Raw genomic sequence first — 25,535 nt, 5'->3', positions numbered from 1 at the left:
GAGGCAACCAATTGATGTTTCTCTCTCACATACATGTTTCTCTTTCTCTCTTTCCCTCTCCCTTCCTCTCTCTAAAATCAATAAAAACATATTTTGTTAAATATTGTGTCAAAGATGGTGGCATCGATAAACGTGATGCTCACCTCCTCCCACAACCACATCAAAACTACAACTAAACCACAGAACCATCATTCAGAACCGCCCAAAATCCAGGTGAATAGGACTCCTACAACTAGAGAATTGAAGAAGCCACATGGAGACTGGTAGGATGGCAGAGGAACAGGAGGGGCTGGTCCCACACCCACATTCGGGGTTTTTAATTGGGAGGGATGTTTCGGCTGGCTATGTAGGTCCCCCCCTGAGGAGAAAGGCTTTCCAGTCCCACACCAGAACCTCCAGCCCAGGGTCCCAGTGCCAGGAAGAGATGACCCTGTAACTTTGGGTTGTAAAAACCAGCAGGAATTGAGGTTGAGTGACAGGGAGGCTGCTAGAGTCACAGGCAGCTCCTCTTAAAGGCGTACTGCACGACTCACTCCCTCTGAGCTCCAGAGCTGGGCAGCATCTTGAAAGGAACCTAGGGGATAAGGGGAGGAACTAACTTGCCTGGAATCAGGGAAAGAGATGGAGGACAGCTTTCTCCCAGACAGAAGTGCTGGCAGAGGGCATCGTTCCTTTCCTGAGCCCTTCCCCACAGAGCCGGCAGGCACCATATCTGAGTCTCCATCAACCTGGACCACACTGTTCATCCTGCCCTGGTGACTCCCTGAGACCCTGCCCCACCCAATTTCTAGGCCCACCCAAGCGGTTTCTAGTGGCTTTTCCATAGGAATGGCCTGTCTTGGTTCATGCTTCAGACTTTCCAAAAATCTCTCAAGCAAGCAGCATCTGGCCTCAACGTGCCCCATACCTCTTGCTAAGTGGTCCCAGGCCCAGCACTAGCAGCAGCCTGCGATGGTTCAGAGCTTAGCCTCCCCTGGGCACCTCCAAGCCCAGCATAAGTAGCAGCCATCTACACATTGCTGTGTAGCTCGTGCCAGGTGGCCCAAGGCAGGGCACAGGCAGTAGCTGACTTTGCACCTCCTGGGAGGCCCCAGAGACAGTGTACCTGGTGGTCAGACTCGAACACACTGGATTACAACCCTACCACACCCAGGAGTAACACACTCAAAGGGCAGATTCAGTGAACACCAAAGGCCCACTGAACTAAATCCTGCTCTGTGGGGTCGACTCCTGCACAGCAGTTCCTCCACTGTAGTCACAGCCTATCCTCGCAACTGATCGGCCTGGAGGTCACACCCTCCCAGTGATGCCAACAATAATCAAGGCTCAACTACAACAGGACAGTGCACATAGCCCACACAGGCGACACCTAGAGTGCCCAGCTCCGGTGACTGGGGAGGCTGAGGCAATGGGCCCTACAAGACACCTGCTACACAGGCCACTCTGCCAATTACAGGAGACATAGCAGATCTACCTAATACATAGAAACAAACACAGGGAAGCAGCAAAAATGCAGAGACAAAGAAACATGTCACAAATGAAAGACTAGGAGAAATCTCAAGGGAAAAAAACTAAATAAAATGGAGATAAACTACCAGATTCATAGTTCAAAACAATGGCTATAATGATGCTCAAGGAACTTAATAAGAACTTCAAGAAACTTAGGGAGAACTTCAAGGAACTTAATGAGATCATCAACTACATAACAAAGAACCAGTCAGAGGTGAAGGAGACACTAACTGAAATGAATAATAATTTACAAGGAACCAACAGTAAAGTAGATGAAGCTGAGAATCAAATCAGTGATTTGGAAGATAAGGAAGCAAAAAACACCCAACCAGAAGAACAAAAAGAAAAAGGAATCTAAAAATATGAAGGCAATGTCAGAAGCCTCTGAGACAACTTCAAGCGGCACAACATTCACATCATGGGAAAGCCGGAAGGAGAAGAAAGGGAGCAAGAAATTGAAAACCTATTTGAAAATATAATGACAGAAAACTCCCCCTACCTGGTGGAAGAAAGAGGCTTACAAGTCCAGGAAGCATAGAGAGTCCCAAACAAGAGGAACCCAGAGAGGCCCACAGCAAGACACATCATAATTAAAATGCCAAAGGTTAAAGACAGAAAAAAAATCTTAAAAGCAGCAAGAGAAAAGCAGTTAGTTACCTACAAGGGAGCTCCCATAAGACTGTCAGCAGATTTCTCAACAGAAACATTTCAGGCCAGAAGGGAGTGGCAAGAAGTATTCAAAGTGATGAAAAGCAAGAGCCTACAACCAACTCTACCCAGCAAAACTGTCATTTAGAATTGAAGGTCAGATAAAGAGCTTCACAGATAAGAAAAAGCTAAAGGAGTTCATCACCACCAAGCCAGTACTACATGAAATGTTGAAGGGTCTTCTTTAAGAATAGTAAGAAGAAAAAGGTCAAAAATATGAATAAAATGGCAATAAATACATATCTATCAACAGTTGAATCTAAAAATCAAAATAAACAAACAAGGAATCTAATGAATAAAATAAAGTGATGAACAAAATAGAACCAGAGGCATGGAAACATGGAACAGACTGACAAATCTCAGAGGGAAGGGGAGAGGGGGGCCAGGAAGAGATTAACCAAAGAACTTATATGCATACATGCATTAGCTATGGACACAGACAACAGGGTGGTAAAGGCCTGGGGTGAGGCAGGATCTGGATGGAGGGGACTAATGGGGGAAAGAAGGGGGGGACACCTGTAATACTCTTAACAATAAAGATTTTTTTTTTTTAATTGGGTCAAACTCTTTATTAGATATCATCCCTAATTTCTTGTTTTTAAAAAAAAAAACTTTTAAATTGCTTTTTAGAGAGAGGGAGGGAGGAAGGGGGAGAGAGACAGAGAGATTAACATTGATGTGAGAGAAAAATACTGATCTGTTGCCTCCAGTATACACCAAAACCAGGGATTAAACTGGCAACCTTTTTGGTGTACGGGATGACGTTCCAACTGACAGCCACACTGGTCAGAACAATTTCTTCATTCTTTAAATATCATTCACACATTTCCAGTATTATCTTCCTAAAACATGAATGTTTTCATGTCACTGTTCTTCTAAAAAACCTAGTCATTTTGTAGGGCCTAGAATAAAAGATCTAAGATGTGGCATCTAGGCCCTCTGTGAATTCTCCAAGCTTGCTTATAGCTTTGCTTTGAAATACTTCACCCCAATTCCAGTGAAGAGTCTTCCCTCCAGCACTTGTGAAAATTCTTGACCTTTTACTCCAATTCCACCTCTTTAGTACTCTCTTGTACAACATATACTCTTTGTTTTACAGAAACCCCTCATGGCTGTAGTGAGGTGTTCAGTGCAGTGAGGCAGCTGGATGGCGCACACTGTGATTACAGAATGTGTCTACTCACTGTGAGCTGCTGGCACATGGAAGGCACACAGCAGGGCCTAATCACCAGCTGTTGAATTTGTGGACATACATAACCTATCAATTAAAAAGCTAAAGGCATAAAAAGGATTTAGTGAAACTAGGAAGTATGGGAGAATGAGAAACAAAGTTTTAAACAAAATATGGAAGTTTTTAGATGGATGTTTTAGTAAAAACCTCTAGAACTTTAGGAAAGACAGTTGACTCAAGACAGAAGCAACTACTGCAATTCCTGGCACGTAAATGCCTGTTGAATAAACAATATGACTAGTTGTTTAAAACAAACATAAGAAATAAAATGCTGAGCACCCACTCTGCAGAAAGTATGTGAATCACATGCTAAGCTAAGACCTTCTTCTGATTTTGAGAAGCACAGGGGCTTATCTAGAAAGACAGCGTCTCCAGCTGTGAACAACATCATGAAATGGGTTGGGGTCCCTGAGAAACACAAGGAGGCAGGACTAATCACAGTGGCTGAGTTGCTATTTGAATGTGTTTTTATTGATTTCAGAGAGGAAGGGAGATGGGGAGAGAGAAACATCAATGATGAGAGAGTCATTGATCAGCAGCCCCCTGCACACCCCCTACTGGGGATCAAGCCCAAAATCACCACACTGTTGCTGTCTGTGTCCATGAGGTTTTTTTCGGTTTTGTTTCTTATGCTTAATCCCTTTACCTTTTCATCAAGCTCCCCAACCCCCCTCCCCTCTTACAAGTGTCAATTTGTTCTCTGTATCTACATGTCTGTTTCTATTTTGTTTATTTTGTTCATTAGGTTCCACATATAAGTGAAATTATATGGTACTTGCCTTTCTCTGTCTTCAACTTTTAACATCAAAGTGCTTGTATCAATTTAAGTAGCAGTATATGAGAATAACTATTGTTCCATATGCTACATGGTCCAACAGTGGGTACTGTCAGACTTTTTACTATTAATCACTCTGGTGGGTGGGAAATGGTATCTCATGGTGATGTAAAATAGTCTGCCCTTATTTCGGGATTAATGCTGACATGTATTTATTGGCCATTCGAATTTTGATTTTTGTGAATAGTCTATTTTCTACTGGATGTCTGTCTTTTCCAATCAATTTTTGGAGTTCTTTATATATATTGCCCGGGCTATACAAAATGCTCAATAAAAAATGCTTTGCCATACATATGACTTATGATCGCTTTTGCCATTTAACGTATATAAGACACTTCTGTGTCAATAGATACAAATCTATTCTGTTACTTTAAGGTAATAGGGTCAGCCATATATCACAGACCATCATTTAACCAATGAGCTTATATTAATAATCTTGAATTATTTGTAATTCTCACTACTTGATACACTACAATGAGTGATATCCTTGTAGGATATTTTTGTACATCTGTGTAGAAATATTTGTTAGATGGAATCTTAGAAGCAGAATGGTTTAATACTTAGTAAAGGCTGATTAAATGACCTATATAAAGAATCTACTGCCCTGGCCTGGTGGTTCAGTCGCTTGGAGCTTCATCCCCTACACCAAAAGACTGCGGGTTCAATTTTTGATCAGAGCACTTATGGGAGGCAACAAATCGATGTCTCTTACATTGGTGTTTCTGTCTCTCGCCCCTCCTTCCTCTCTCTCTAAAAGTCAATAAAAACCTATACTCAGGTGAGGATTTTTAAAAAATGATCTATCAATTTACATTTCTGTAAATATGTGAAAGTGCTTATTTTGGAGAAAGTTTTAAAATTCTCTTCGTTTAGTTCCTGTAAGTCTGTAAGCCTTGCCCAAGCCCGGTTTTACACCAGTCTATAATCTCATTCAGTTCTGTGGCTTGAGTACAACCCATCCACATGCTATAGGACCCTAAAGATCCTGCTCAGGGCTTCTCTTCTGAGCTGCAAAACCAATTACATTCTCCCTTGACCTGTGTCCATCTCAGGAAGTGTCTCTCCCACTATGAAGCTGTTCATGCCAGAAACCTGGGCTTCATATTCTTAATTCCTCTTCCTTCCCCTTTCCTTATATTTAACAAAATCTTAGGTGCCCCTACCCATAAGTAAATCTCCCTCTCTTGAATTACTGCAATAGTCTCTTAAATGGTGCCCTGTCTTTAAACTTGACTTTTCCATGCACTTCGTAAGTCACACTACAGAGCTATCTTTCAAAAATGCAGAATTGGTTATGCTCCTCCCATGCAGCATCTGGGTGAAGCCTCAAACCTTCAACACCATCTGCCCAGCCACTTCTCCCCCTGCACTGGATCCTGCAGTCCTCAGATCACTCTCACTTCCCACAAGTGCCGGTGCCATTGCAGGCCTTCCTCCACACTCTCCTTCTGCCTAGAGCATTATACCTCATCTTATCCCTCTGTCCCCAAACCTTCAAGTTTCATTTTAAATATAACGCAGTCACATTTTAAAAATATTTGGATCTGTTAGGTTTGAGATCCCCAGACATTCAAACAGACCTGTCAAGAAAGCAGCTGAAGTTACCAGGATATGGACAGTATACAGATGATCGAATCACCTGGAGAGAAGAGAAGAGGTTTCACTCCTGAGACCAGATGCAAAAGAACTGAGTGTTGGAAGGAGGAGGACCATCTGGGTTGAATGCTGTTAAACCCTGCTAACAACTCCAGGTAGGTACCTCCTGCAAGTTTCTACAACACTCACTTCCCCAGTCACAGAAATGTTCCTACAATTTAATACCAAGGCAGCTATTTGTCTGCTGACTGTAAGAAGTATGTCGGCTAGATCCATGATGGTGGCAGTTTAGGTGAAAGCTACACTCACCTCCTCCCAGGACCAAACTGGAATTACAACTAAAGTATATAGAAAACCATCCTGAATAACCAACTGAAGATGAGCTGGAGAGCACCCTCATAACCAAGGAGGAAAAGGGGAGACTACATATAAACTGGTAGGAAGTACAGAGGCACGAGAGAGCTGGCCAGGCTCCTACACGCAGCAGCTGAAGTTCTGGAGGGGTATCTCAGCTGTGGGGGGTTCCCACTGAGGACTCGGAGGTCTAAACCCCAGGCAGGGCTCCCCAACCCACAGCACCAGGACTGAGAAAGGTGCCCACATAACATCCGGCTATGAAAAGCAGCAGGGTTTCTGTCTGCCAGGGAGAGGCGGGTAGAAATGCAGGCACCCTCTTAAAGGGTCAACGCACAAAATTCACATGCAGCCACTCACCTTGGGCTCTGCAGAGGGAAGGCAGAGTGGACTAGAGGAGAGTCTGGGGTTGGTGGCTCTGGGAGAGAGCTGAGAGGTCAGCTGACAGGATCTCTTTGCTTAGTTATCCCCCTATGCTGCAGAAGCCATCTTTTTCAGGCAGAGCATTCCCCTCCATGCAGCATCAGCCTAGGAGGAAGCAATATCCCTACTTATTGGAATCCCTCTTGCCCCACCCTGTATAGTTTACATCCTGCTGAGGAGTACAGCCTGAGGCTCTTTAAGTGACCAAGCCTAACGGACTGCAGGCAGAGGCAGATCTCTGGGTGTTTTGAGACTTTTGCTGACATGCTCCTGGGCCCAGTGCTAGTAAAAGCAGACCTTGGTGCACAGCTTGGTCCTTTCCACACTCACCCAGGCAGAGAAGAGGGAACTCCAAGCTGTGGATCACTGAAAGCTCCAGAAAGGTTGCCCAGGGCCAGTCACAGATAGCGACTGACACTGGAGAGCACCAGAGTCCTTCTGAAGAGACCAATACACCCAGTGGCCAGCTTCAGACAACAACAGTGCAGGATCCAATAAGCTTCACAAGCAGCATATCCACAGGGGGATCTCGGCAGGCAGCAAACCCTGCTGAGGCAAATTTGGCTTCATGAGGTCAGAACTTGCACAGCAGCTTGCATGCTGTGTTGGGGGTTGAGCCTCACCAGCCTGAGGATCGTTCCCACACACAAAAGGACCAATAGCAAACAAGATTTAATTACAATAGGAAGGCCCACATAACACAGACAAGGGACATTCTTGGAGCACCCATCTCAGGTGCTCATAGGGAGACTGCACCGTGTCCCACAGGTCACCCTACATAAGGTCACCCTAGCAAGACTGGGGAGTTGTAGCAGATCTACCTAATACATAGAAACAATCACAACAGGCAGCCAAAATGGGAGACAAAGAAATAGGCCCCAAATGAAAGAACAAGAGAATTACCCATAAAAAGAGCTAAGTGAAATGGAAGTAAGCATTTTATCATTGATAGAGTTCAGAGGAATGATTATAAGGATGCTCGAGAGCATGAAAAAGGACACAGAAACCATAAAAAGGACCAGTCAGAAATGAAAAATGTTGTATCTTAAATAAATAATACACTGGAAGGAATAAACAGCAGGCTCGATGAAGCAGAGGATCAAGTCAGTGATTTGGAAGACAAGGTAGAAAAAAACACCCAATCAGAACAGCAAAAGGAAAAAAGAATTTTAAAAAATCAGAACAGTTTAAGGCACCTTTGGGACAACATGAAGCTTAACAATATCTACATCATAGGATAACCAGAAGAAGAGAGAGCAAGGGATTACAAACCTACTTGAAGAAATAATGAATGCAAACTTCTCTAACCTGGTGAAGGAAAAATACATACAAGTGCAGGAAGCACAGAGAGTCCCAAACAAGATGGAGCCAAAGAGGCCCACACCAAGACACGTCATAATTAAAATGGCAAAAGCTAAAGACAGAGAATCTTAAAAGCCACAAAGAGAAAGGCATTTAGTTACCCACAAGGGAGCTCCCATAAGACTGTCAGCTGTTTTCTCAAGAGGACATACAGATCGTCAATAGACATATGAAAAGATGCTCAATGTCACTAGTCATCAGAGAAATGCAAAGTAAAACCACAATGAGTTATCGCCTTATACCTGTCAGAATGGCCACCATCAACAAATCAACAAACAACAAGTGCAGGGGTGGGTATGGATAAAAGAGAACCCTCATGCACTGTTGGTGAGAATGCAGATTGGTGCAGCCACTGTGGAAGGCAGTATGGAGTTACTTGAAAAAAATAAAAACAGAACTGCCTTAGGGCCCAGCAATTCCACTTCTGGGAATTTATCTAAAGAAACCCAAAATACTAATTCAAAAGAATATATGAACTCCTATGTAGACCGCAGTATTACTTAAAACAGCCAAGACTTGGAAGCAGTTCAAGTGTCCATCTGTAGATGAGTGAATAAAACAGCTTTGGTACATTTACACCATGGAATACTACCTGGCAATAAAAAGGGAAATTTTACCCTTTGCAACAGCATGGATGGAACTGGGGAACATTATGCTAAGTTAAATAAGCCAGTCAGAGAAAGGCAAGTACCATATGATTTCACTCATATATGGAATTTAATGAAGAAACTGAACAAACAAGCAAAATGAAGACAGACTCATAGAGAGCAAGCAGGCAGCTCTGGGGTGGGGGGTGTTGAGGGATTGAGAAAAAAGAGAGAAAAAAAGAGAAAAAATCATGGACAACAGTGTGGTGACTGTGGGGGGGTTGGGGTGGAGGTGGAAGAGCATATGGGGGATAAATGGTGATGGAAAAAAAGAAATTAAAATAAAAAAAGAAGTATGTCAACATTCTTTATTGTTACAGATTTCAGCAATGAGCTAGAGATTCACTCAATAAAAATGTGTTAAATGATTTAATCATCAGTGTACATATGTACAAGTACTTAAGAAATTTACATACTATTTGGGGAAAACGGAAACCACTATTTATAATATAAAGTAGGGTGACATCAGTGCTGGTGAAGTAATGGACCGTCGTGCTGTGGAGAACCTCAGGACTAGAGAAAACTTTTGGAAGGGAACACGTTTAGGTTAGGGACTGAAGAAAAGAGCAGGCTGTCAGAACGTGGGTATTTGCGTTTTTATAAGGATAGTACTTGCTTGCTTTTTTTAAAAATCCTCACTTGAGGATATGTTTATTGATTTGAGAGAGAAAGAAACATAGATTGGTTACCTCCCTTAGGAGCCCTGACTGGGGATCAAACCTGCAACCTAGGTGTGTGCCCTGACTGGGAATCGAACCGGGAAGTGAACCTGCAACCTTCTGGTATACAACCCACTGAACAACCCAGCCAAGACAGTACTTGTTTGCTTTTAATGCTGTTAACTGACCCCACTGTGGCAAGACAGAAGTTATACACACGTGTGCCTGTAATTGGCAGCACTCAAGCTCTTCACTTGTGGAAAATGTAAAGAGGAGTATTTTAATTAAAATACTATTGTTTATACATGACTAATCTCAACAGTGGAGTGATTATGGATGACCTTAGAATTTCTAAATTTTCAATTCTGCTATAATTTGGCGGGATGTATGTGGGTGGGGGTAGCTTTGTTCTTTTAAAGATCAGTTTCATTTGGGCAAAATGAGAAAAAAAATAATTAAAAAACAATAACCTGGCACATATACAAAAAGTCAGTAATTTCCAGAATACTATTCTTATAAAAATTCCATAAGTCCCTGAGAATACTTTGAAAGTTCCACTCACATATCTGGCAGAATTAAAATTAAATTTCTCTTTAAAAATGGAAATGTAGCATAATAAATGAAGTTAGCATTGATTTTTTTCCCTACATTTAAATGCTAAAAGACTCTAGTGGAAATGAAGATGATATCACCCACCAGTAATGAGGAGAAACACACTATATTTTATTAAACCTCAAGTAAGCTTCATTGCCCATGAGTGATGGGTTACACTAGTTGCCAAAGCTGTCCTTTTCACGAAATACCTTTGTAAATGGTGCGGTCACCCTGGGTTACAGCCATCTCCTTCAGACAGTGCATCAGTGGAAAAGAATCCCCATCTCAGCAAATGTTCAAACTACCACATGTGTAGTCTTCTCACAAACCGCACGTTAATCATGGGTTTCAGGGTTTACAGGAGGAAAATGACAGGAAAAGACCAGATCTGGAGGCTGTGGCTGGGATGGTTCTTCCCACAAGGGGAATGCCACGTCCACAAAGCCAGGAACGCCTGGGGGTCCGCGGTGGTCTTCCTTTAGAGCCAGAGTCTTCCCCGAGGAGGCTGTGGCTCACCCAGTCCATACTGGGAGAGGAGTGGCAGAGAGGGACTCAGCGACGGCCCAGCAGTGGCTGCACAGCTCTGTCTCCGAGGCCTCGGGCAGCCTGGTTTTTATCTGGAGGACAGACCCCTATGGCTTTATGGGTGTGTGGGGCCTTAAGGGTGATGAAAGTTGGTTCCTGCTATGAGGCTGCAAAACACGGTTCTACCCGTCCTTCCATGTTTGCCGGGGGAGGGGGAATTGCAGGGATCAGCTGGTGAGTGACTCCAGCTTGACTATTAGGGAAAAAAGAGATCAGACCAACTTGGGAGTTCCTCTCAGTTCTCCCATTTCCTTCCTCATGTAGCCTCTGTAATGCTCCAGATCACCTCCTCTGTAAGCTGCAGGGTAACCATCCCGAGCACCATGCCCAGCAGAGTGCTGGCATTTGGCACACAGTGGGACTCACTAATGCTGGCCCCTTGCTTCTCCCACCCCAACATGCACAGGGTGTGTAGGAAGAGGTGAGGACCTAATTCTGCCAATAAATATATTAAAAATGCCTATTCCTAGGTTACTTTAAAACTCTACAATATTATTTAAATGCTTAACAACATACATTTTTAACTTTGAATGCACACTCTTGTGTCAAAAAAAAATGACTTACTGTAGTTTTTAATAATGGAGGCTAAATACCAAATGTAGTTTTCTTTGTACAAAATTTCTTCTGTAATGAAAACTGTCGAAATCCTGTCAGAAAACTACAAGTGTTAAAACTTGGTTTGGATAAGCAAAACAATGTCCTGGCTCTGTGGACATGATATCAGTTCACATCTACATTCAAGCCTTAAGTTAAAGAATCAGCTATAGAAAACAGAGATGAAACTAAGCTTTGCAAGGAGCCAGTGAAACCAGTGGTTGGGTAAATCTAGCATTTCTGCACTTCCACAGATGGTCACAGAGAGGACATCCTGTTCTTCTGGATGTGTTGATGCAGTGCTTGGGACAGGCCCAAGCCAAACTGGCCAAATGGAAGCTGGCAATTCGAGTACAAAGCTCAGGAAACATTTTAAAGCTTAAAATAGATCTGTAGCTCATTGACACATGTTAAAACAATGTGATCAGTGCTCCTTTGTGCTTGCTTAATGAAGGAACAAGATCCCGAGGGAGAACCGGGTGGGAGCGTCCACATTTAGTGTCAACAGGGGGAGCAGCAGAAGGTGAAGAGAAGGGCAAAAGGAAGAGTGGACTGACTTCCAGGAACCTGGCAATCCGGCAGAAAATGACAAGAAAGCAGGAGGTGATGGAGGCTTCAGGGCCACTGGGATGCCTGAGGGCGCTCTGCTGCTGGACTGCAGAAGACAGGAACACATGGGAGGTGAGCGCATGGAGCCATCTCCTAGAGGTCGCTTTTTCAAGGAATTAAGGAGAGAATGGGATGAAGGCATATAGACGCAGTCTGAGGACAGCCAGACAGGAAGATTCTCTCTGGCTGGCAGAAGGCTGAGCACGTTAGCAGGCGAAGGAGAAACTAAGATCATGCAACCGCCAAGTTCCCAATTCAAGGATGCAGGCTCTACTGCGACCCCTCCAAGACCTGGTCACTGCCATCATTTAACACCTGGTTTCCAAGGTCACACTCTTGACACACACAAGTCATGCACGTGGGTCATGAGTCCAAAAGATGGAGACCTGGAAGGTGTGAATTCATACCCAAGACCAGACTGGTAGAGACTTAAGGCTCTCCACCTGACCACAGACAAGCTCATGAAGATGCTCTCTTCATTCATGTATGAGAAACTATGTGCTTCTCACATATTTATTTGCTGTACTTTTGAGAATCTCCCCCAACAAATTATTTCAGAAGTTCCCTTGATTTGTGTTGTACTTACAAAAGAACTCCCCTCATCTCAGGAGGTAAGCATATGTCAAAATACACGCCATCACGTAGGACATCATTTTGGGGAACTGAGGTGCAACACAAACCACCATCCCCAAGTTCTTACCACATTCCCATAGGTTTCTCCACCCAGAACACTTTCTCCCCTGAAAACTATGGTTACCACTCATGATACTTCCTGGCTTCCAGTCCTAGTCCCATACATGGCCCCCGGTGAGAGGGTCTCTGAACTAGGCTCCACGCTGGCCTCCTGTGGTCATGCCAAAGGCTCTTTTATTAAAAAGCAGTTTCGGATTCACAACAAAACTGAGAGGAAGGTGCAGAGGTTTCCCATATAGCCCCAGTATCCCCTCCAGCCTCCCTCATATCAACATTCCCCACTATAATGGCACATTTGTTACAACTGATGAACCTACATGACACATCATAATCACACAAGTCCATAGCTACATTAGGGTTCACTCGGGGTATTTCACGCTGTGTGGGTTTAGACCACTCTATAATGACATGTATCCATCTTTATAATACCATACAGAATATTTTCACTGCCCTAAAAATCCTCTGTGCTCCATCTATTGATCCCTCCCTCTCCCCAACCCCTAGCAACCTCTGATCTTTTTACTGTCGCCAAGTTTTGCCTCTTGTGGAATGTCACACAGTTGTAATCATGCAGCGTGTAGCCTTTCAGAGTGGCTTCTTTCACTTAGTAATGTGTAGTCAAGGTTCCTCCATGTGTTTTCATGGCTTGATAGCCCATTTCTTTTTAGCACCAAGTAATATTCTGTCTTTTGGATGGACCACAGTTTATTTATCCATCACCTACTGAGGACATCTTGGTTGTTTCTAAGTTTTGGCAGTTATGAAAAAAGCTGCTATAAACATTGTGTGGATTTTGTGTGGACGTAAATTTTAAGTTCATTTGGGTAAATACCAAGGAGCACGACTGCTGGAGTGCAGGGTAAGAGTATGTTTAGTTTTGTAAGAAACCACCAAATTGCCTTCCAAAGTGCTGCACCACTGCGCTCCCAACGGAAACGAGTGAGAGATTGTTCCTGTTGCTCCACATTCTCACCAGCTTTGGGTGTTATCAGTGTTTTGGATTTTTGCAATTCTTCTTCTTTTTTTTAATTGATCTTAGAGGGAGGGAGTGAAAGGGAAAGAGAGAGACATCGATGTGAGACAAACATCCATCAGTTGCCTCCTACACGTGCCCTGACTGGGGATTGTATCTGAAACCTGGGTATGTGCCCCGACCAGGAATCAAACACGCAACTTTCCTGGTGCACACTCCAACCAACTGAGCCGCACGGACCAGGGCTGGGTCTCTGCAATTCTAATAGGTGTGCAGTGGCACCTCACTGTTGATTTAATCTCCAAAAATTCTTTTCCTTTCTGACTGTCAGAACCCTCCCAAAGGTTTGGTAGCACTGTGCTACCTGCTTATGACTGAGAATGCAGGGCTAAAACACTGACCAAAAGCTCTGAACAGGTGGGTGCAGATGGTCAACTTGGGGCTTGTACTGGGTCGTCCTGTAGTGAGTTTGGACTCTGAACACGAGGGTTCCCTGTCCCACCGCCACACAGAGCCAAGTGGATGAGAACATGAGTTCCATTTGGGGGCAGATGTCTAATACTTGGAACAAATCATAGAGACATCAGGAGGATTGGGGTCATCAGCCCTGCTATTCTTTTTAAACATTTAATTATTTTTATTAATTTACTTTTATTGCTGCAAGTATTACAGATGTCTACTTCCCCTCTTCCATTGGTCCCCTCCACCCTGCCCGTGCCCCCTCCCAGGCCTTCACCACACTACTGTCTGTGTCCATGGGTTACGCATTTATGCATATAGGTTCTTTGGTTAATCTCCCCCCGTCCCACCTCCTCCTTCCTTCTAAAATTCATCCAACTATTTCATGCTCCTATGTCTCTGGATCTAATTTGCTCATTAGTTTAGTTTGTTCCTTAGATTCCATATGTGAGTGAGATCATGTGGCACTTGTCTTTCTCTGGCTGGCTTATTTTGCCTAGCATAATACTCTCCAGTGCCTCCATGCTGTCACAAGGGGTAAGAGATCCTTCTTTTTCACAACCACGTAGTATTCCATTGTGTGCCCTGCTACTCTTAAGTGCAGTTTCCCAACGAACCTTACCACTGCTAGGATCTATGATTTCTAAACCTGGAACACCCACAGAGCCAGCCTCTCCCACACATGTTTTGGGCTGTAGTGTTGTCCATCAGACAGAGCCCATGTGCCTTCAGTCTTTAAGAAATTTCTCTGAATTTCTTCTCTTCTAATACTGCTAATTATTTTGCAGCGCAATGCTAAATTTAAAAAACAAATGTAGACTTTATTATTTTTAGGAATTTGGGTGGCTCATGTGCTCAGGCCATCATCTTGATTTGATCTACCCAGGTCATTTTAAAATTTTTGGAAAAACAGAACTGTAGCTCTTCTCTTGTCAAATTATTTGGACCCCTGAGGTAGAATAATAAGAATTTTAAAAATTCTTAAATTTAAAAAATTTTAAAAATTCTATAATTACCTAGTCTATGACAGGTACTTTATATATTATTCATTTATTTGCACAAAAATTTGAAAGGTATTACCATCCCTGTTGTACAAAGGAATAAACTTTAGACAAAAACAGTAGTAATGCCCCCAAAGTCACCTACCTGTAAGCAGTGGTTCAGGCCTGGAGCCCTGACCTGCCTCTGACCGGCCCCCTCGCAGATGAAGGAACTCAGGCCAAAGCACACAGTCACTCTGCCAGAGGAACCATACTCAGAAGACTCCCAGCTCCCCGCACATTTTCCTGTTATTGCTTCAAGGTGGAGAGTTACATAATTTCAATGACATTACTATGCGGCAGCCTTCTGTTTTGTTAACCATGCTGCACGTGGGCGGAGGGGAGATGATGAGAGTTAATGAGCCCGACCCCAACTAAGGGCGGCAGGAATGCAGTTCCTCCACCTTGGCCACAGTGTCTTCCCTGCAATCTGATAAAACTCAGGTGGTATCACACAGGAATGGATAAATGTTAACAATTTTTATGCTAAGTCTATGAAAACCAGATTTCTTAATCAACCCTCACTTTCGTGCTCCCAACCAACCATCTCAGCCTACAGACCAATGTTTTCCCTGCTGCTGCTTTCCACTCTTCCTGCAACTTAGAAAAATATTTTCCTGGTAACCATCTTCCCTGGTTACTCTCTTGGCTGATTTTCTGCACAAAGAACTGAAAGGCATTTATCCCCAAGGGAAGCATTTATTTTAGATTTTACTAAGAAGTCAGTTCACATTTTTCAACATTGCCTTCTGTTCTTTGTTTGAAAGAATGCTCTGGTTTTGTTTCACTTTCAGCTGAAGACTTAAATGACACCAACCAAAGCCTACTTAGTTTAGATTTCCAGGTAAAAAAGTTTTATACTTTAAGTTTCTGCTACAGCATGTGGAATGGTTTTAATATTTGGGTGTTTTATGTTGTAAATATGTTTAAGACTTGAGGAAATGAGCTCTTACTAATAGATTTTTAAAGTTTAAAATGTGCATTATTCTGTTTACTTGTTTTTCTCAGGGTGAAAACTTCCCAAGTATTTCAAACTTTATGGAATTGGGATTAGATATATTTTTATATGTTTAAATAGAATTACATGCTCAATAAAGTATAAGTTAGTTTGAAAAGTTTTCTTTCTCTATTTTTAAGTCCTAAAAGAACATAAAAGATTAATTAAAACCTTTTTAATTTTAAGCCTGTTGAGTGAAGTTAAAATGGATAACACACGTCTCACGGCGTCATGGAGAAGTTTAAAATCCTAAATTTAGTATTGTAAAAGCTTACTTAAGAGTGCTGATGAAAAACTTTAAGGAGAAAAACAGTAAGTTAAACAAGATTTATAGATGGTATTTAATGTTGGGATAAACACAATAAGTGATAAAAGAAAAATTTACTTGATCATAATATCTACTGTGATTAGAGTGCCATAAAAGTTTACCTCTAGAAACATATTAACTCAACTGCAAAGTTGCTTATTAAATATTAAATGCAATGTGAAATTCTAAATAGCACTGAAAGTAACAAGGCCCAGGTATGAATTATAAACTAGTATTGAGAGGTCATTTCACAGAAATTACTTAAACATTTCAGTAAGACTATTTAGATTCTAATTTTGTTAAAGTTAAGATAGCTCTGCAAATTTATTTTTGTATATATCTATTTAGATTTCTGGATTAGTAAAAGGGAGCCAATTTGGGTGGGGAAAAGAAAAAGACTAAGGCAGATGGTTTCCTGGATGGGGAAACTGGGCTAGAGGTAAGTTCAGGCACCGTGCTAATTGAGTGCTCACAGGAGGCCCAGGGCCAGCAGGCTACCTGAGACTCCCCTGGGAGTTTATCTCCAGAGCCCTCAAGTCCAGGGCCCAGCTCCTCCTAACTCTGACCCACCATAGGAGGCCCTATACACATGACTATCGGAGCAAGAGCACGCCATGCACAGCACAGCAGCGATGCTCTCCATCCGAGCCCGCCTGTCCTGCCCCTCAGCAAATTCTCCTTCCAGCCTCCCTCACAGACAGCTTTCCATAAGCCTTCCCCTGCTGCTCTTGCCATTCCTTTCTAGTATTAGCCTGCTCTCTGAATTCACTTTTACAATTTTAGCTGCTTTTTAGCTAAGGGGTTTGCTAATTCCTTTCATTTTGCATGGTGGCTTTTCTAAAAGTAAGTTACAAAAAGTTGTTCATTTCAATGGCTTCAGAGTAAAACGTTCAGAACGACTGCAGTAGCTCACGTACACTGAAGAAAGCTCACAGCGCTGGGCGAGCTGACGTAAAGATGCCTCAGGGGCGGCAAGTCGGAACATGATGCGACGGCGATCTGACTAGAGGAAGATGATTTTGATCGATAAAGTTACAGAAAGAACTAGAGATTCAAGAGGGCAAACTGAGCAGATTTCACACCCTCTTCTCCTCTCATCAGATCCCTAGAAATAAAAGAAGACGAATTACAATTAAATACACAGATGAATATGTAGCTACCCTAGAAACAAGAAGGACTGCTGCTGAGACAGAAACTGTGAGGAGTCCTTCGAAGGCAGGAGGACATGAGAATGTGGGAGAAAACTAAGTAAAAGAGAGTTTGTGTGTGGGGAAAAGAGTTGTTAGATTAAATGATCCCAAGAAAGAGAAATTTAAAAACAAAAAACCCACCCTATACATTATAGTAAAACTTCTGAATATTAAAGATGAATCGAAAATGAGAAAAAACTTCTATAGAGGGAAAATAAGATTTCTTAGGAAAATATGAAAATCAGATTCAAGTTCAAGTTCTTACTTGTAACACTAGATATAAGAACTAATGGAATAATATCTGTAAAGTATTGATGGAAAATGATTTTTAAATAATTCTATTTCCAACCAAACAATATTTTCTGACATGAGAATTCAAAATTTTTACAACTAACAACATTCTCTTGTAGGACATGGATATATTTCAGCAGGAAATAAAACGAATCTGGAGTAGCTTCTGCTTCGAATAATGGCAGGCTAGGCCGTTCAGGTTGATCGACATACTGAGAATAATTAGACAGGACAGGAACGTAACAGGGTCACCATATGGGACAGGACTGAAACCCAAAGAGGTTTGGAAAAGCTTTCCTTCTGGGGGCATCTGCAGATCCAGAAGAGGTGGCTGAGAAGCTTAGTATATAGCTTTCAAACAGCCTCATTAGGCAAGAGAGAAACCAAAATCAAGGAAAAGAGACAAGCAAGCAGCAGGGGTGGGATGGAAAACTGATGTGGTGAAATTACCAGGCTTGGTTTGGAAAACAAAGTGCTTCAAATCACTCAATCTATAATTGGTAGTGCCCTTAGGCTCATGCCCAAAGTTGATATAAATCCTTTTGGGATAAAGAATACATCATCCTAGACCTTCAATGGATTTTCATAGTTTTTTATATACGATGTCTGGCACTCAATCAAAAGTCATGAGGCATACAAACTGAACAACATGGCTAAAGACCTAAAGAAATACAGACAACAGAAAGAGACATACAGAGGATCCAGAAAATGGAGACTTCAGACACAAACTTTAAAAAATGTGATATGTTCAAAAAAGTAAAAAACAAGATTGAAAATTTCAGCAGAGTCAGAAGCAGTACGAAGAACCCACCGAAAACTCCAAATACTAAAAACCAAACAAACCACACAACAGAAATAAGGAAGTTGATGAATGGATTTAATAGAAGATAAACCATAGGTGAAGAGATAATTAATGAACTGAAAGACAGAGTGAAAGAATAACCAGGATGGACCAGACGGGTGTGGCTCAGCGGTTGAGCATCAACCTAGGATCCAGGCAATCAGGGTTCGATTCCCGGTCAGGGCACATGCCTGGGTTGTGGGCTCGATCCCCAGTTGGGGGCGTGCAGGAGGCAGCCCATCAATGACTCTCTCATCATTGATGTTTCTATCTCTCTCCTTCCCTCTCCTTTCCTCTCCCTGAAATCAATAAAGATATATTTTAAAAAAATAAAATAAAAATAATCAGGATGAATCACAGAGTCTCAGAAGGATGACAAATACAAGAAAGGGAAAGTGACATTAAAGACATAATAAGAAACAAACAAAACAGAAACAAATTCATAGATACAGAAAACAAACTGATAGTTGTCGGATGGGAGGGGGTTTTGGAGGGTCAGAGGCTGGGTGAAAAAAGTGAAAGGGTTAAGTAGTACAACTGGTGATTACAAAATAGTCATGGGGCCTGGCCGGGCGTGGCTCAGCAGTTGAGCATCGACCTAGGATCCAGGCGATCGGGGATCGACTCCCGGTCAGGGCACATGCCCAGGTTGCAGACTCGATCAGTGACTCTCTCGCCGTTGATGTTTCTATCTCTCTCTCTCCTTCTCCTTTCCTCTCTCTGAAATCAATAAAAATATATTTTTAAAAAAAAAATAGTCATGGGGATGTTAAGTACAGCAGCGAATATAGCAATATTATAATAATAATGTATAATATCAGGTGGGTACCAGACTTATCAGAGTGACCACTTCATAAGTTATATAAATGTCTAAGTATGCTATACACCTGGAACAAATATAATACTGAGTGTCAACTATAATTGAAAAATAAAAAAAAATTAAAAACCCAAACTGACAAAACAAAAATGATATAAGAAGACTATCATACATGTAATTGCAGTTCTAAAAAGAAAGAGGAGAGAGAAGTAAGAAAGTATTATTTAAAGAGACAGAGGCTTAGAAGTTTCCAAATTTGATGAATATGAAGTTACAGGTTCAAAAGTGCTATGAATCTCAAACAGGATAAAAGCCAAGAGAATCGTATGTACAACGGAGTAAAACAGCTTAAAATCAAAGCCAGAAAGAACACCTTAAAAGCTGCCAGAAAAGAAGTCACTTTCAAAAGAGAAATAATTAGATTGACAAATGACTAATTAATAGAAACTACGAAAACAAAAAGACATTGGAATGAAATCTTCAAAATGCTGAACAAAAACACTTGTCAACCTAGAATTTCGTATCTAGAGAACACAGCCTTTCAGAGTAAACATAAAATATAAATATTTTCAGATAAACAAGAAGAGAATTGGTCATCAGTCATCCTGCACTAAAAGAATTTAAAATGTTCATCATTCAGAAATAAAGTAATCCTAACAGAAGACTGGTGATGCTGGAAGGAATAAAGAGAAACAAAAAGGATAAATGTTTAGGTAAATCTAAATTACTGGTTCTCATCTGGGCACAGAATAATTCCCACAATACCCTAGGATACATCTGGTAATGTCTGAACACATTTTTGGTTGTCATAACTGAAGGGAAGGTTTTTGGGCCATCTACTAGCTTGAGGCCATGGATGGTACTAAGTATAGAAAGGCCAGCCCCCAACAAAAAAGAATTACCCAATCCAAATGTTAATAGTGCTACGGCTGAGAGAGCCTGATATAAACTTTTAGTATAAAACAGTAATAATAATATTAATAATCTTTTTGAGGGTTTAACATATGTAAAAAAGTAAAATAACACTAGCTGAGGTACGTGCCCTTGACCAGGAATAGAACCTGTGACTTTGCTGGGTAGAGTAATATGGTTGTAGCTCCTTGCTTTTCATCACTTTGAATATTTCTTGCCACTCCGTTTGGCCTGAAATGTTTCTGTTGAGAAATCAGCTGACAGCCTTATGGGAGCTCCTTTGTAGGTAACTAACTGCTCTTCTCTTGTTGCTTTTAAGATTTTCTCTCTGTCTTTAACCTTTGGCATTTTAATTATGATGTACCTTGGTGTGGGCCTCTTTGGGTTCATCTTGTTTGGGACTCTCTGGGCTTCCTGGACTTGTATGTCTATTTCTTTTACCAGGTAAGGAATTTTTCTGTCGTTATTTTTTCAAACAGTTTTCAATTTCTTGCTTCTTCTCTTCTCCTTCCGGCATTCCCAAATATTGGGCTGCTTGAAGTTGTCCCAGAGGCTTCTTACACTGTCTTCATAATTTTGGATTTTTTTCTTTTTGCTATTCTGATTGGGTGTTTCTTGCTTCCTCATATTCTGAATTGCTGATTTGACTCTTGGCACCTTCTACTCTGCTGTTGATTCCCTGTAAATTATCCTTTATTTCAGCTAGTGTCTCCTTCATTTATAACAGGCCCTTTTTTATGTAGTTGATGTTCTCCCTATAAGTTTCTTGAAATTCTCACTAAGCTCCTTGAGCTCTCCCTAAGTTTCCTGGAATTCTCCACTGTTTGAAATTCTGAATCTGGTAGTTTGCTTGCTCCCATTTAATTTAGTTCTTTTTCTTGAGATTCCTTCTGTTCTTTCATTTGCAACATGTTTGTCTCCGCATTTTGGCTGCTTCCCTGTGTTTGTTTCTTGTTTGAGAGATTTTAGGAGATTCTGAAGCCTGAGGTAGGACAGGCCATTCATATGGAAAAGTCCCACCAAACAGTTTGGGTGGGGCTGCTAATTGCGTGGGGTGGGGTCTCAGGGGGTCACCAGGGCAGGGCGAACAGTATGAGCCAGGTTGACAGAGACAGATATGGTGACTGGCTGTTGGCACTGTAGTGAGGAGGTGTCAGCAAAGGAACAAAGACCTCTGCCAGTACTTATGTCAGGGAGAAAGCTGCCCTGCCAGCTCTTACCCTAATGCTAGACAATTCAGTTCCTCCCCATATGTCCTGGTTCTTTTCAAAATGCTGCCCTAGTGCTGGAGCTCAGATGATGTGAGTCCAAGTAAATCTGTTTGTCAGCCCTTTAAGAGGAACACCTGGGACTCCAGCAGCTTCCCTGTTACTCAGCCACACTTCCTTCTGGTTTTTACAGCCGCAAGTTAAGGAGATTTCTCTTCCTGGCACTGGAACCTGGGTTGGAGGGTCTGTTGTGGGGCTGGGACTCCTTGTTCCTCAGGGGGAACCTACATAGCCAAGATATCCCTCCTGATTAAAAAATGCCACATCTGTGTTGGGCCACCCCGCTCCATGCCTCTGCCCCTCCTACCAGACTCATTGTGGCCTCTTCTTTAATTCTCTAGTTGTAGGAGTTCTGTTCAGCCAGATTTCAGGCGGTTCTAAATGATGGTTGTCCTGTGGTTTAGTTGTAATTTTGATGTGGTTGTGGGAGGAGGCAAGTACAGCATTTACCTACACTATGATCTTAATCAGAATCCTAAGAGATGACATTTTTTGCTGGCTAATTCTTTGCAGTGGCAGCCTGTCCTATGCAATGTAAGACATTTAGCAGCATCCCTGGCTTCTACACACCAAAAGCCTGTAGTGCCTCTCTCAATTGTGACAACTAAAAATGTATCCAGACAGTGCCAAATGTGTCCCCTGGGGGCACAATCACCCCCATTCAGAAGCCCTACTATGAACTATGGCTAGCAAACTTTTGCTGCAAACTATTTTAGACTTTGCAGGCTACATGGTTAAGTCTCTGTTGTAACTATTCAACTGTGCCATTACAGTATAAAAGTGCAAGTCAAATATAAATAAATGAAAGTGGTTGTTCTAATAAAACTAAGCATGGCTATTGAAATTTTAACTTCATATAGTTTAATCTGTTATAAAACAGTATTCTTCTTTTAAATTTTAAAACCATTAAAAAATAAAAAGCATCTTAAGGGCCCAGTAGGCTCAATTTGGCTTCTGGCTCCTAAGCTCCTGATCCTTGGTCTAAGCTACTATCAACCCCACAGCCTGGTCCTCAAGGCCCTCCATGATACCACTTTACTTCTGCCTGAAGAGAAGTCTTAGATCACACACCATTGAAAAGGAGCTCAGACAAGCTGGGACTGTGAATTTTATTCATTACATGATTTAGATGTGTGATTCTAAATCTCTCTTGCTCTGAACATCAACATGCCAGCTCTAGGTAAATATAGTGGTGGAGACAATTAAAGTGCATATATTTGTACTGTACGTGTAAATAATAAATTAAAAATTACTATAAATGAAAGTGCATATATTTAAAGTGTAACTGTAAAGCCATGACCACAATCAAGAAAATGCATGTATCCATCACACCCAAAAGTTCATTTGTAATCCTTGGTAATCTCCACCTGGCTGACAGTAAAACCACATCCCTGTCTTGAAGCAAACACTGAGATGCTTTCCCTATAGAAAAGTGTGTATTTTCCATAGTTTTATATAAATGGAATCATGTAAGTATCTTTTTGTGTAAGATTTCTTTGTTGTTGTTGTTAATCCTAACCCAAAGATATTTTTTCCATCGAGTTTTAGAGAGAGTGGAAGGGAGAGAAGGGGGGAAAAGAGAGGGATGGAGAAGAGAAACATAGATGTGAGGGACATATCGACTGGTTGCTTCCCTCATGCACTCTGACCAGGCCGGGGATCAAATCTCCATCCCAGGTATGTGCCCATGACCCTTTGGTGCACAGACCAATGATCTAACCACTGAGGCACACCAGTCAGAGCAATTTTTTAAAATTATTTTTATTATTCAACTTTATCTCTTTTATTGGTTTATTAGCTATAACCCTTTTTTAAAAAAAATCCTCACCTGAGGATTATTGATTTTAGAGAAAGGGGGGGGGGGGAGAAATATTTATGTGAGAGAGAAACATCAATCACTTGCCTCCCATATGTGCCCCAACAGGGGATGGAACCCGCAACCTTTTGGTGTATGGGATGATACTCCAATTAACTGAGCCACCCGGTCAGGACTGTAACTCTTTTTGTTTAGTGGTTACCTTAGGACTCATAATATGCATCTTTAACTTATGACAGTTTACCTTCAAGTGATATTATTCTACTTCACTTATAAGATCCTTATATATTTACATTTCCTATTTCTCCCTCTTTGCTTTTATTGCTATACACTTTCTACTTACGTTATAAACACCCAAAATAAAGGATTCTTCTATTAATTAATAGAAGTGTTAAAATGCTGAGTGTATTAAGTAGTCAATTATGTTTTCTTTCAGTTCCTTAAAGATATTGCTCCATGGTGTTCTGGATAGTGCTGTTTCTGATGAGGTCTGCCTTTATTCATAACTGTCTTTTTCTCTGGTTGCTCTTAAGATTTTGTCTTTATCACTGGCTTTAAGGAAATCTGAAAATGATAAACATTTGGTATAATGTTTCTCATATTTCTTATGTTTCAAGTTCACTGTGCTTTGGACATGTGGGTTTATCATTTTCATCAAGTTTGAAAGCAACTGTTTTTTCTTTATAAGTGTTTTTGTGCCTCCCTCAGCCTTCAGGGACTGGAGTTAGACATACACTGAGCTGCCTGACATTTTCACTAGTCTTTTCGGTGTGTGTTTCATTTTGGATCATTTCTATGACTGTTTTCAAGGTCACTAATTTTTTCTGTAATGTCTAATGTGCTATTCACCCCTTAAGAGTGTAGTTTTAATCTCACATGGTAGTTTTCATCTGTCAAAGTTTGACTTGAATCTCTTCAAATGTATTTCCTCTACCTTCTTGAACACATGAATCTAGTTATAATAACTTTTAATAACCTACTTAGTGATCATGTCAGTTGAACCATGTTTGGATTGGTCTCAACAGATTTATTTTTCTCATCATTACGGGTCAGCTCTTCCTGCTTGTGCGTCTGGTAAATGTTCCCTGGATTCTCAAGCACTGTTAGGTGTTCTGGGACATGGTTACATTACTGCACATAGTTCTGATTTTTTCAGAGAGGCCTGTTGTTCAGTTTTGTTAAATGGGATCAGAGGAGCCATTGGTTTAGGGTGAGGTGTTTCCTCTGCTGTGCCAGTGTCTCGAGAACTCTGCCTGATGCCCCATGAAGTACAGGTTCCCCACTCTGACTGGCAGGTACACAAACTCTGCCCAGTATTTTTCAAGTGCCAGGGATTTCTCCTCCATGGTAGTTGTGTCTCCAGTGTCGAGGAGTTTACTCATACAAATGTGCTAATCAGTACTCAGTTGAAGACTTGAAGTCTCTGGAAGGCTTTCTCTGGGTAGCTCCCACCTTTCTGTACTATCTCCTGCAAACTCTTGCCTCTCTGGGATCACCAGACCTTCGGCCTGTCCTTTCAACTGAAGGAGACTACGGGACCCAGCCTGGGTCTTCCCCCACGGCTGCAGACTAGGAAGGAACTCCCTCTAGGCAGTAAGCAGGGGCTCACTGTGGATTTTGCCCCCTCTCTCAGGGATCCCTGTCTTATGCTGTTCCATGTCTAATATTTGAAAATGTTTCATGTATTTTGACAACCTTCCGTTGTTTTAGGTGGGAAGGTTTATGTGGTCTGTTACTCCATCTTGCCTGGAAGCAGAAGTCAGATTTGGTAAGCTTTGTTACCAAACTGGTGTGATGATTGACAGGCCCTCTAGGAAGTGACCGTGAACCATCCCTCAGCTTCTCCGGGAGCCACTACTTCACGGATCCACTCTGGATATAGTTGTCAAATCGGCAAGATTGCTAGTAATGCAGGAATGGAAGCCCCCATAAAAGAGTGCCCATATTCCTACCCTCTAGGGGATGCACCAGGGTCGGAATGTAAACAATATGTCTGTGAGTGACATTTGTACTGAGGAAAAGAACTCAGGGTGGCGACTGCTTTTGCGATAATCTGGTTTCTACTGAGAGAGGATCACAATATTTGACTCACTGACACTGATCACCCCCATTTTGTGTACATTTGGGCGGTAGGCACCATGACAGGGAAGGCCTGCTTTGCCCCCAGTATGCAGTCTTCCATTCTGATGCCCTTGGGATTTCTACAGCTTTCCCAGGTCTGGAGG

At 41.9% G+C, this 25,535-nt stretch overlaps 2 protein-coding genes across 4 annotated transcripts in view; one reads left to right on the top strand and one right to left on the bottom strand.

Annotated features, from left to right (window-relative positions):
- The window catches only part of CENPP (centromere protein P), a 215,107-nt gene that overhangs the window by 22,169 nt on the left and 167,403 nt on the right, over positions 1-25,535 (bottom strand). The window lies entirely within an intron of this gene.
- The window catches only part of ECM2 (extracellular matrix protein 2), a 35,312-nt gene continuing 25,389 nt past the window's right edge, over positions 15,613-25,535 (top strand). The window contains exon 1 of one of the 2 annotated variants that reach the window (XM_081150844.1): positions 15,613-15,715. The gene's annotated coding sequence lies outside the window, so the exon portion shown is untranslated. The remainder of the gene's footprint in view (positions 15,716-25,535) is intronic. The other variant, XM_081150845.1, reaches the window with a different exon arrangement.

The sequence above is a fragment of the Miniopterus schreibersii genome, assembly GCF_964146895.1.
Source record: "Miniopterus schreibersii genome assembly, chromosome: 11".
NCBI lineage: Eukaryota > Metazoa > Chordata > Mammalia > Chiroptera > Miniopteridae > Miniopterus > Miniopterus schreibersii.
This window is presented reverse-complemented; position numbering and strand designations above follow the sequence as displayed.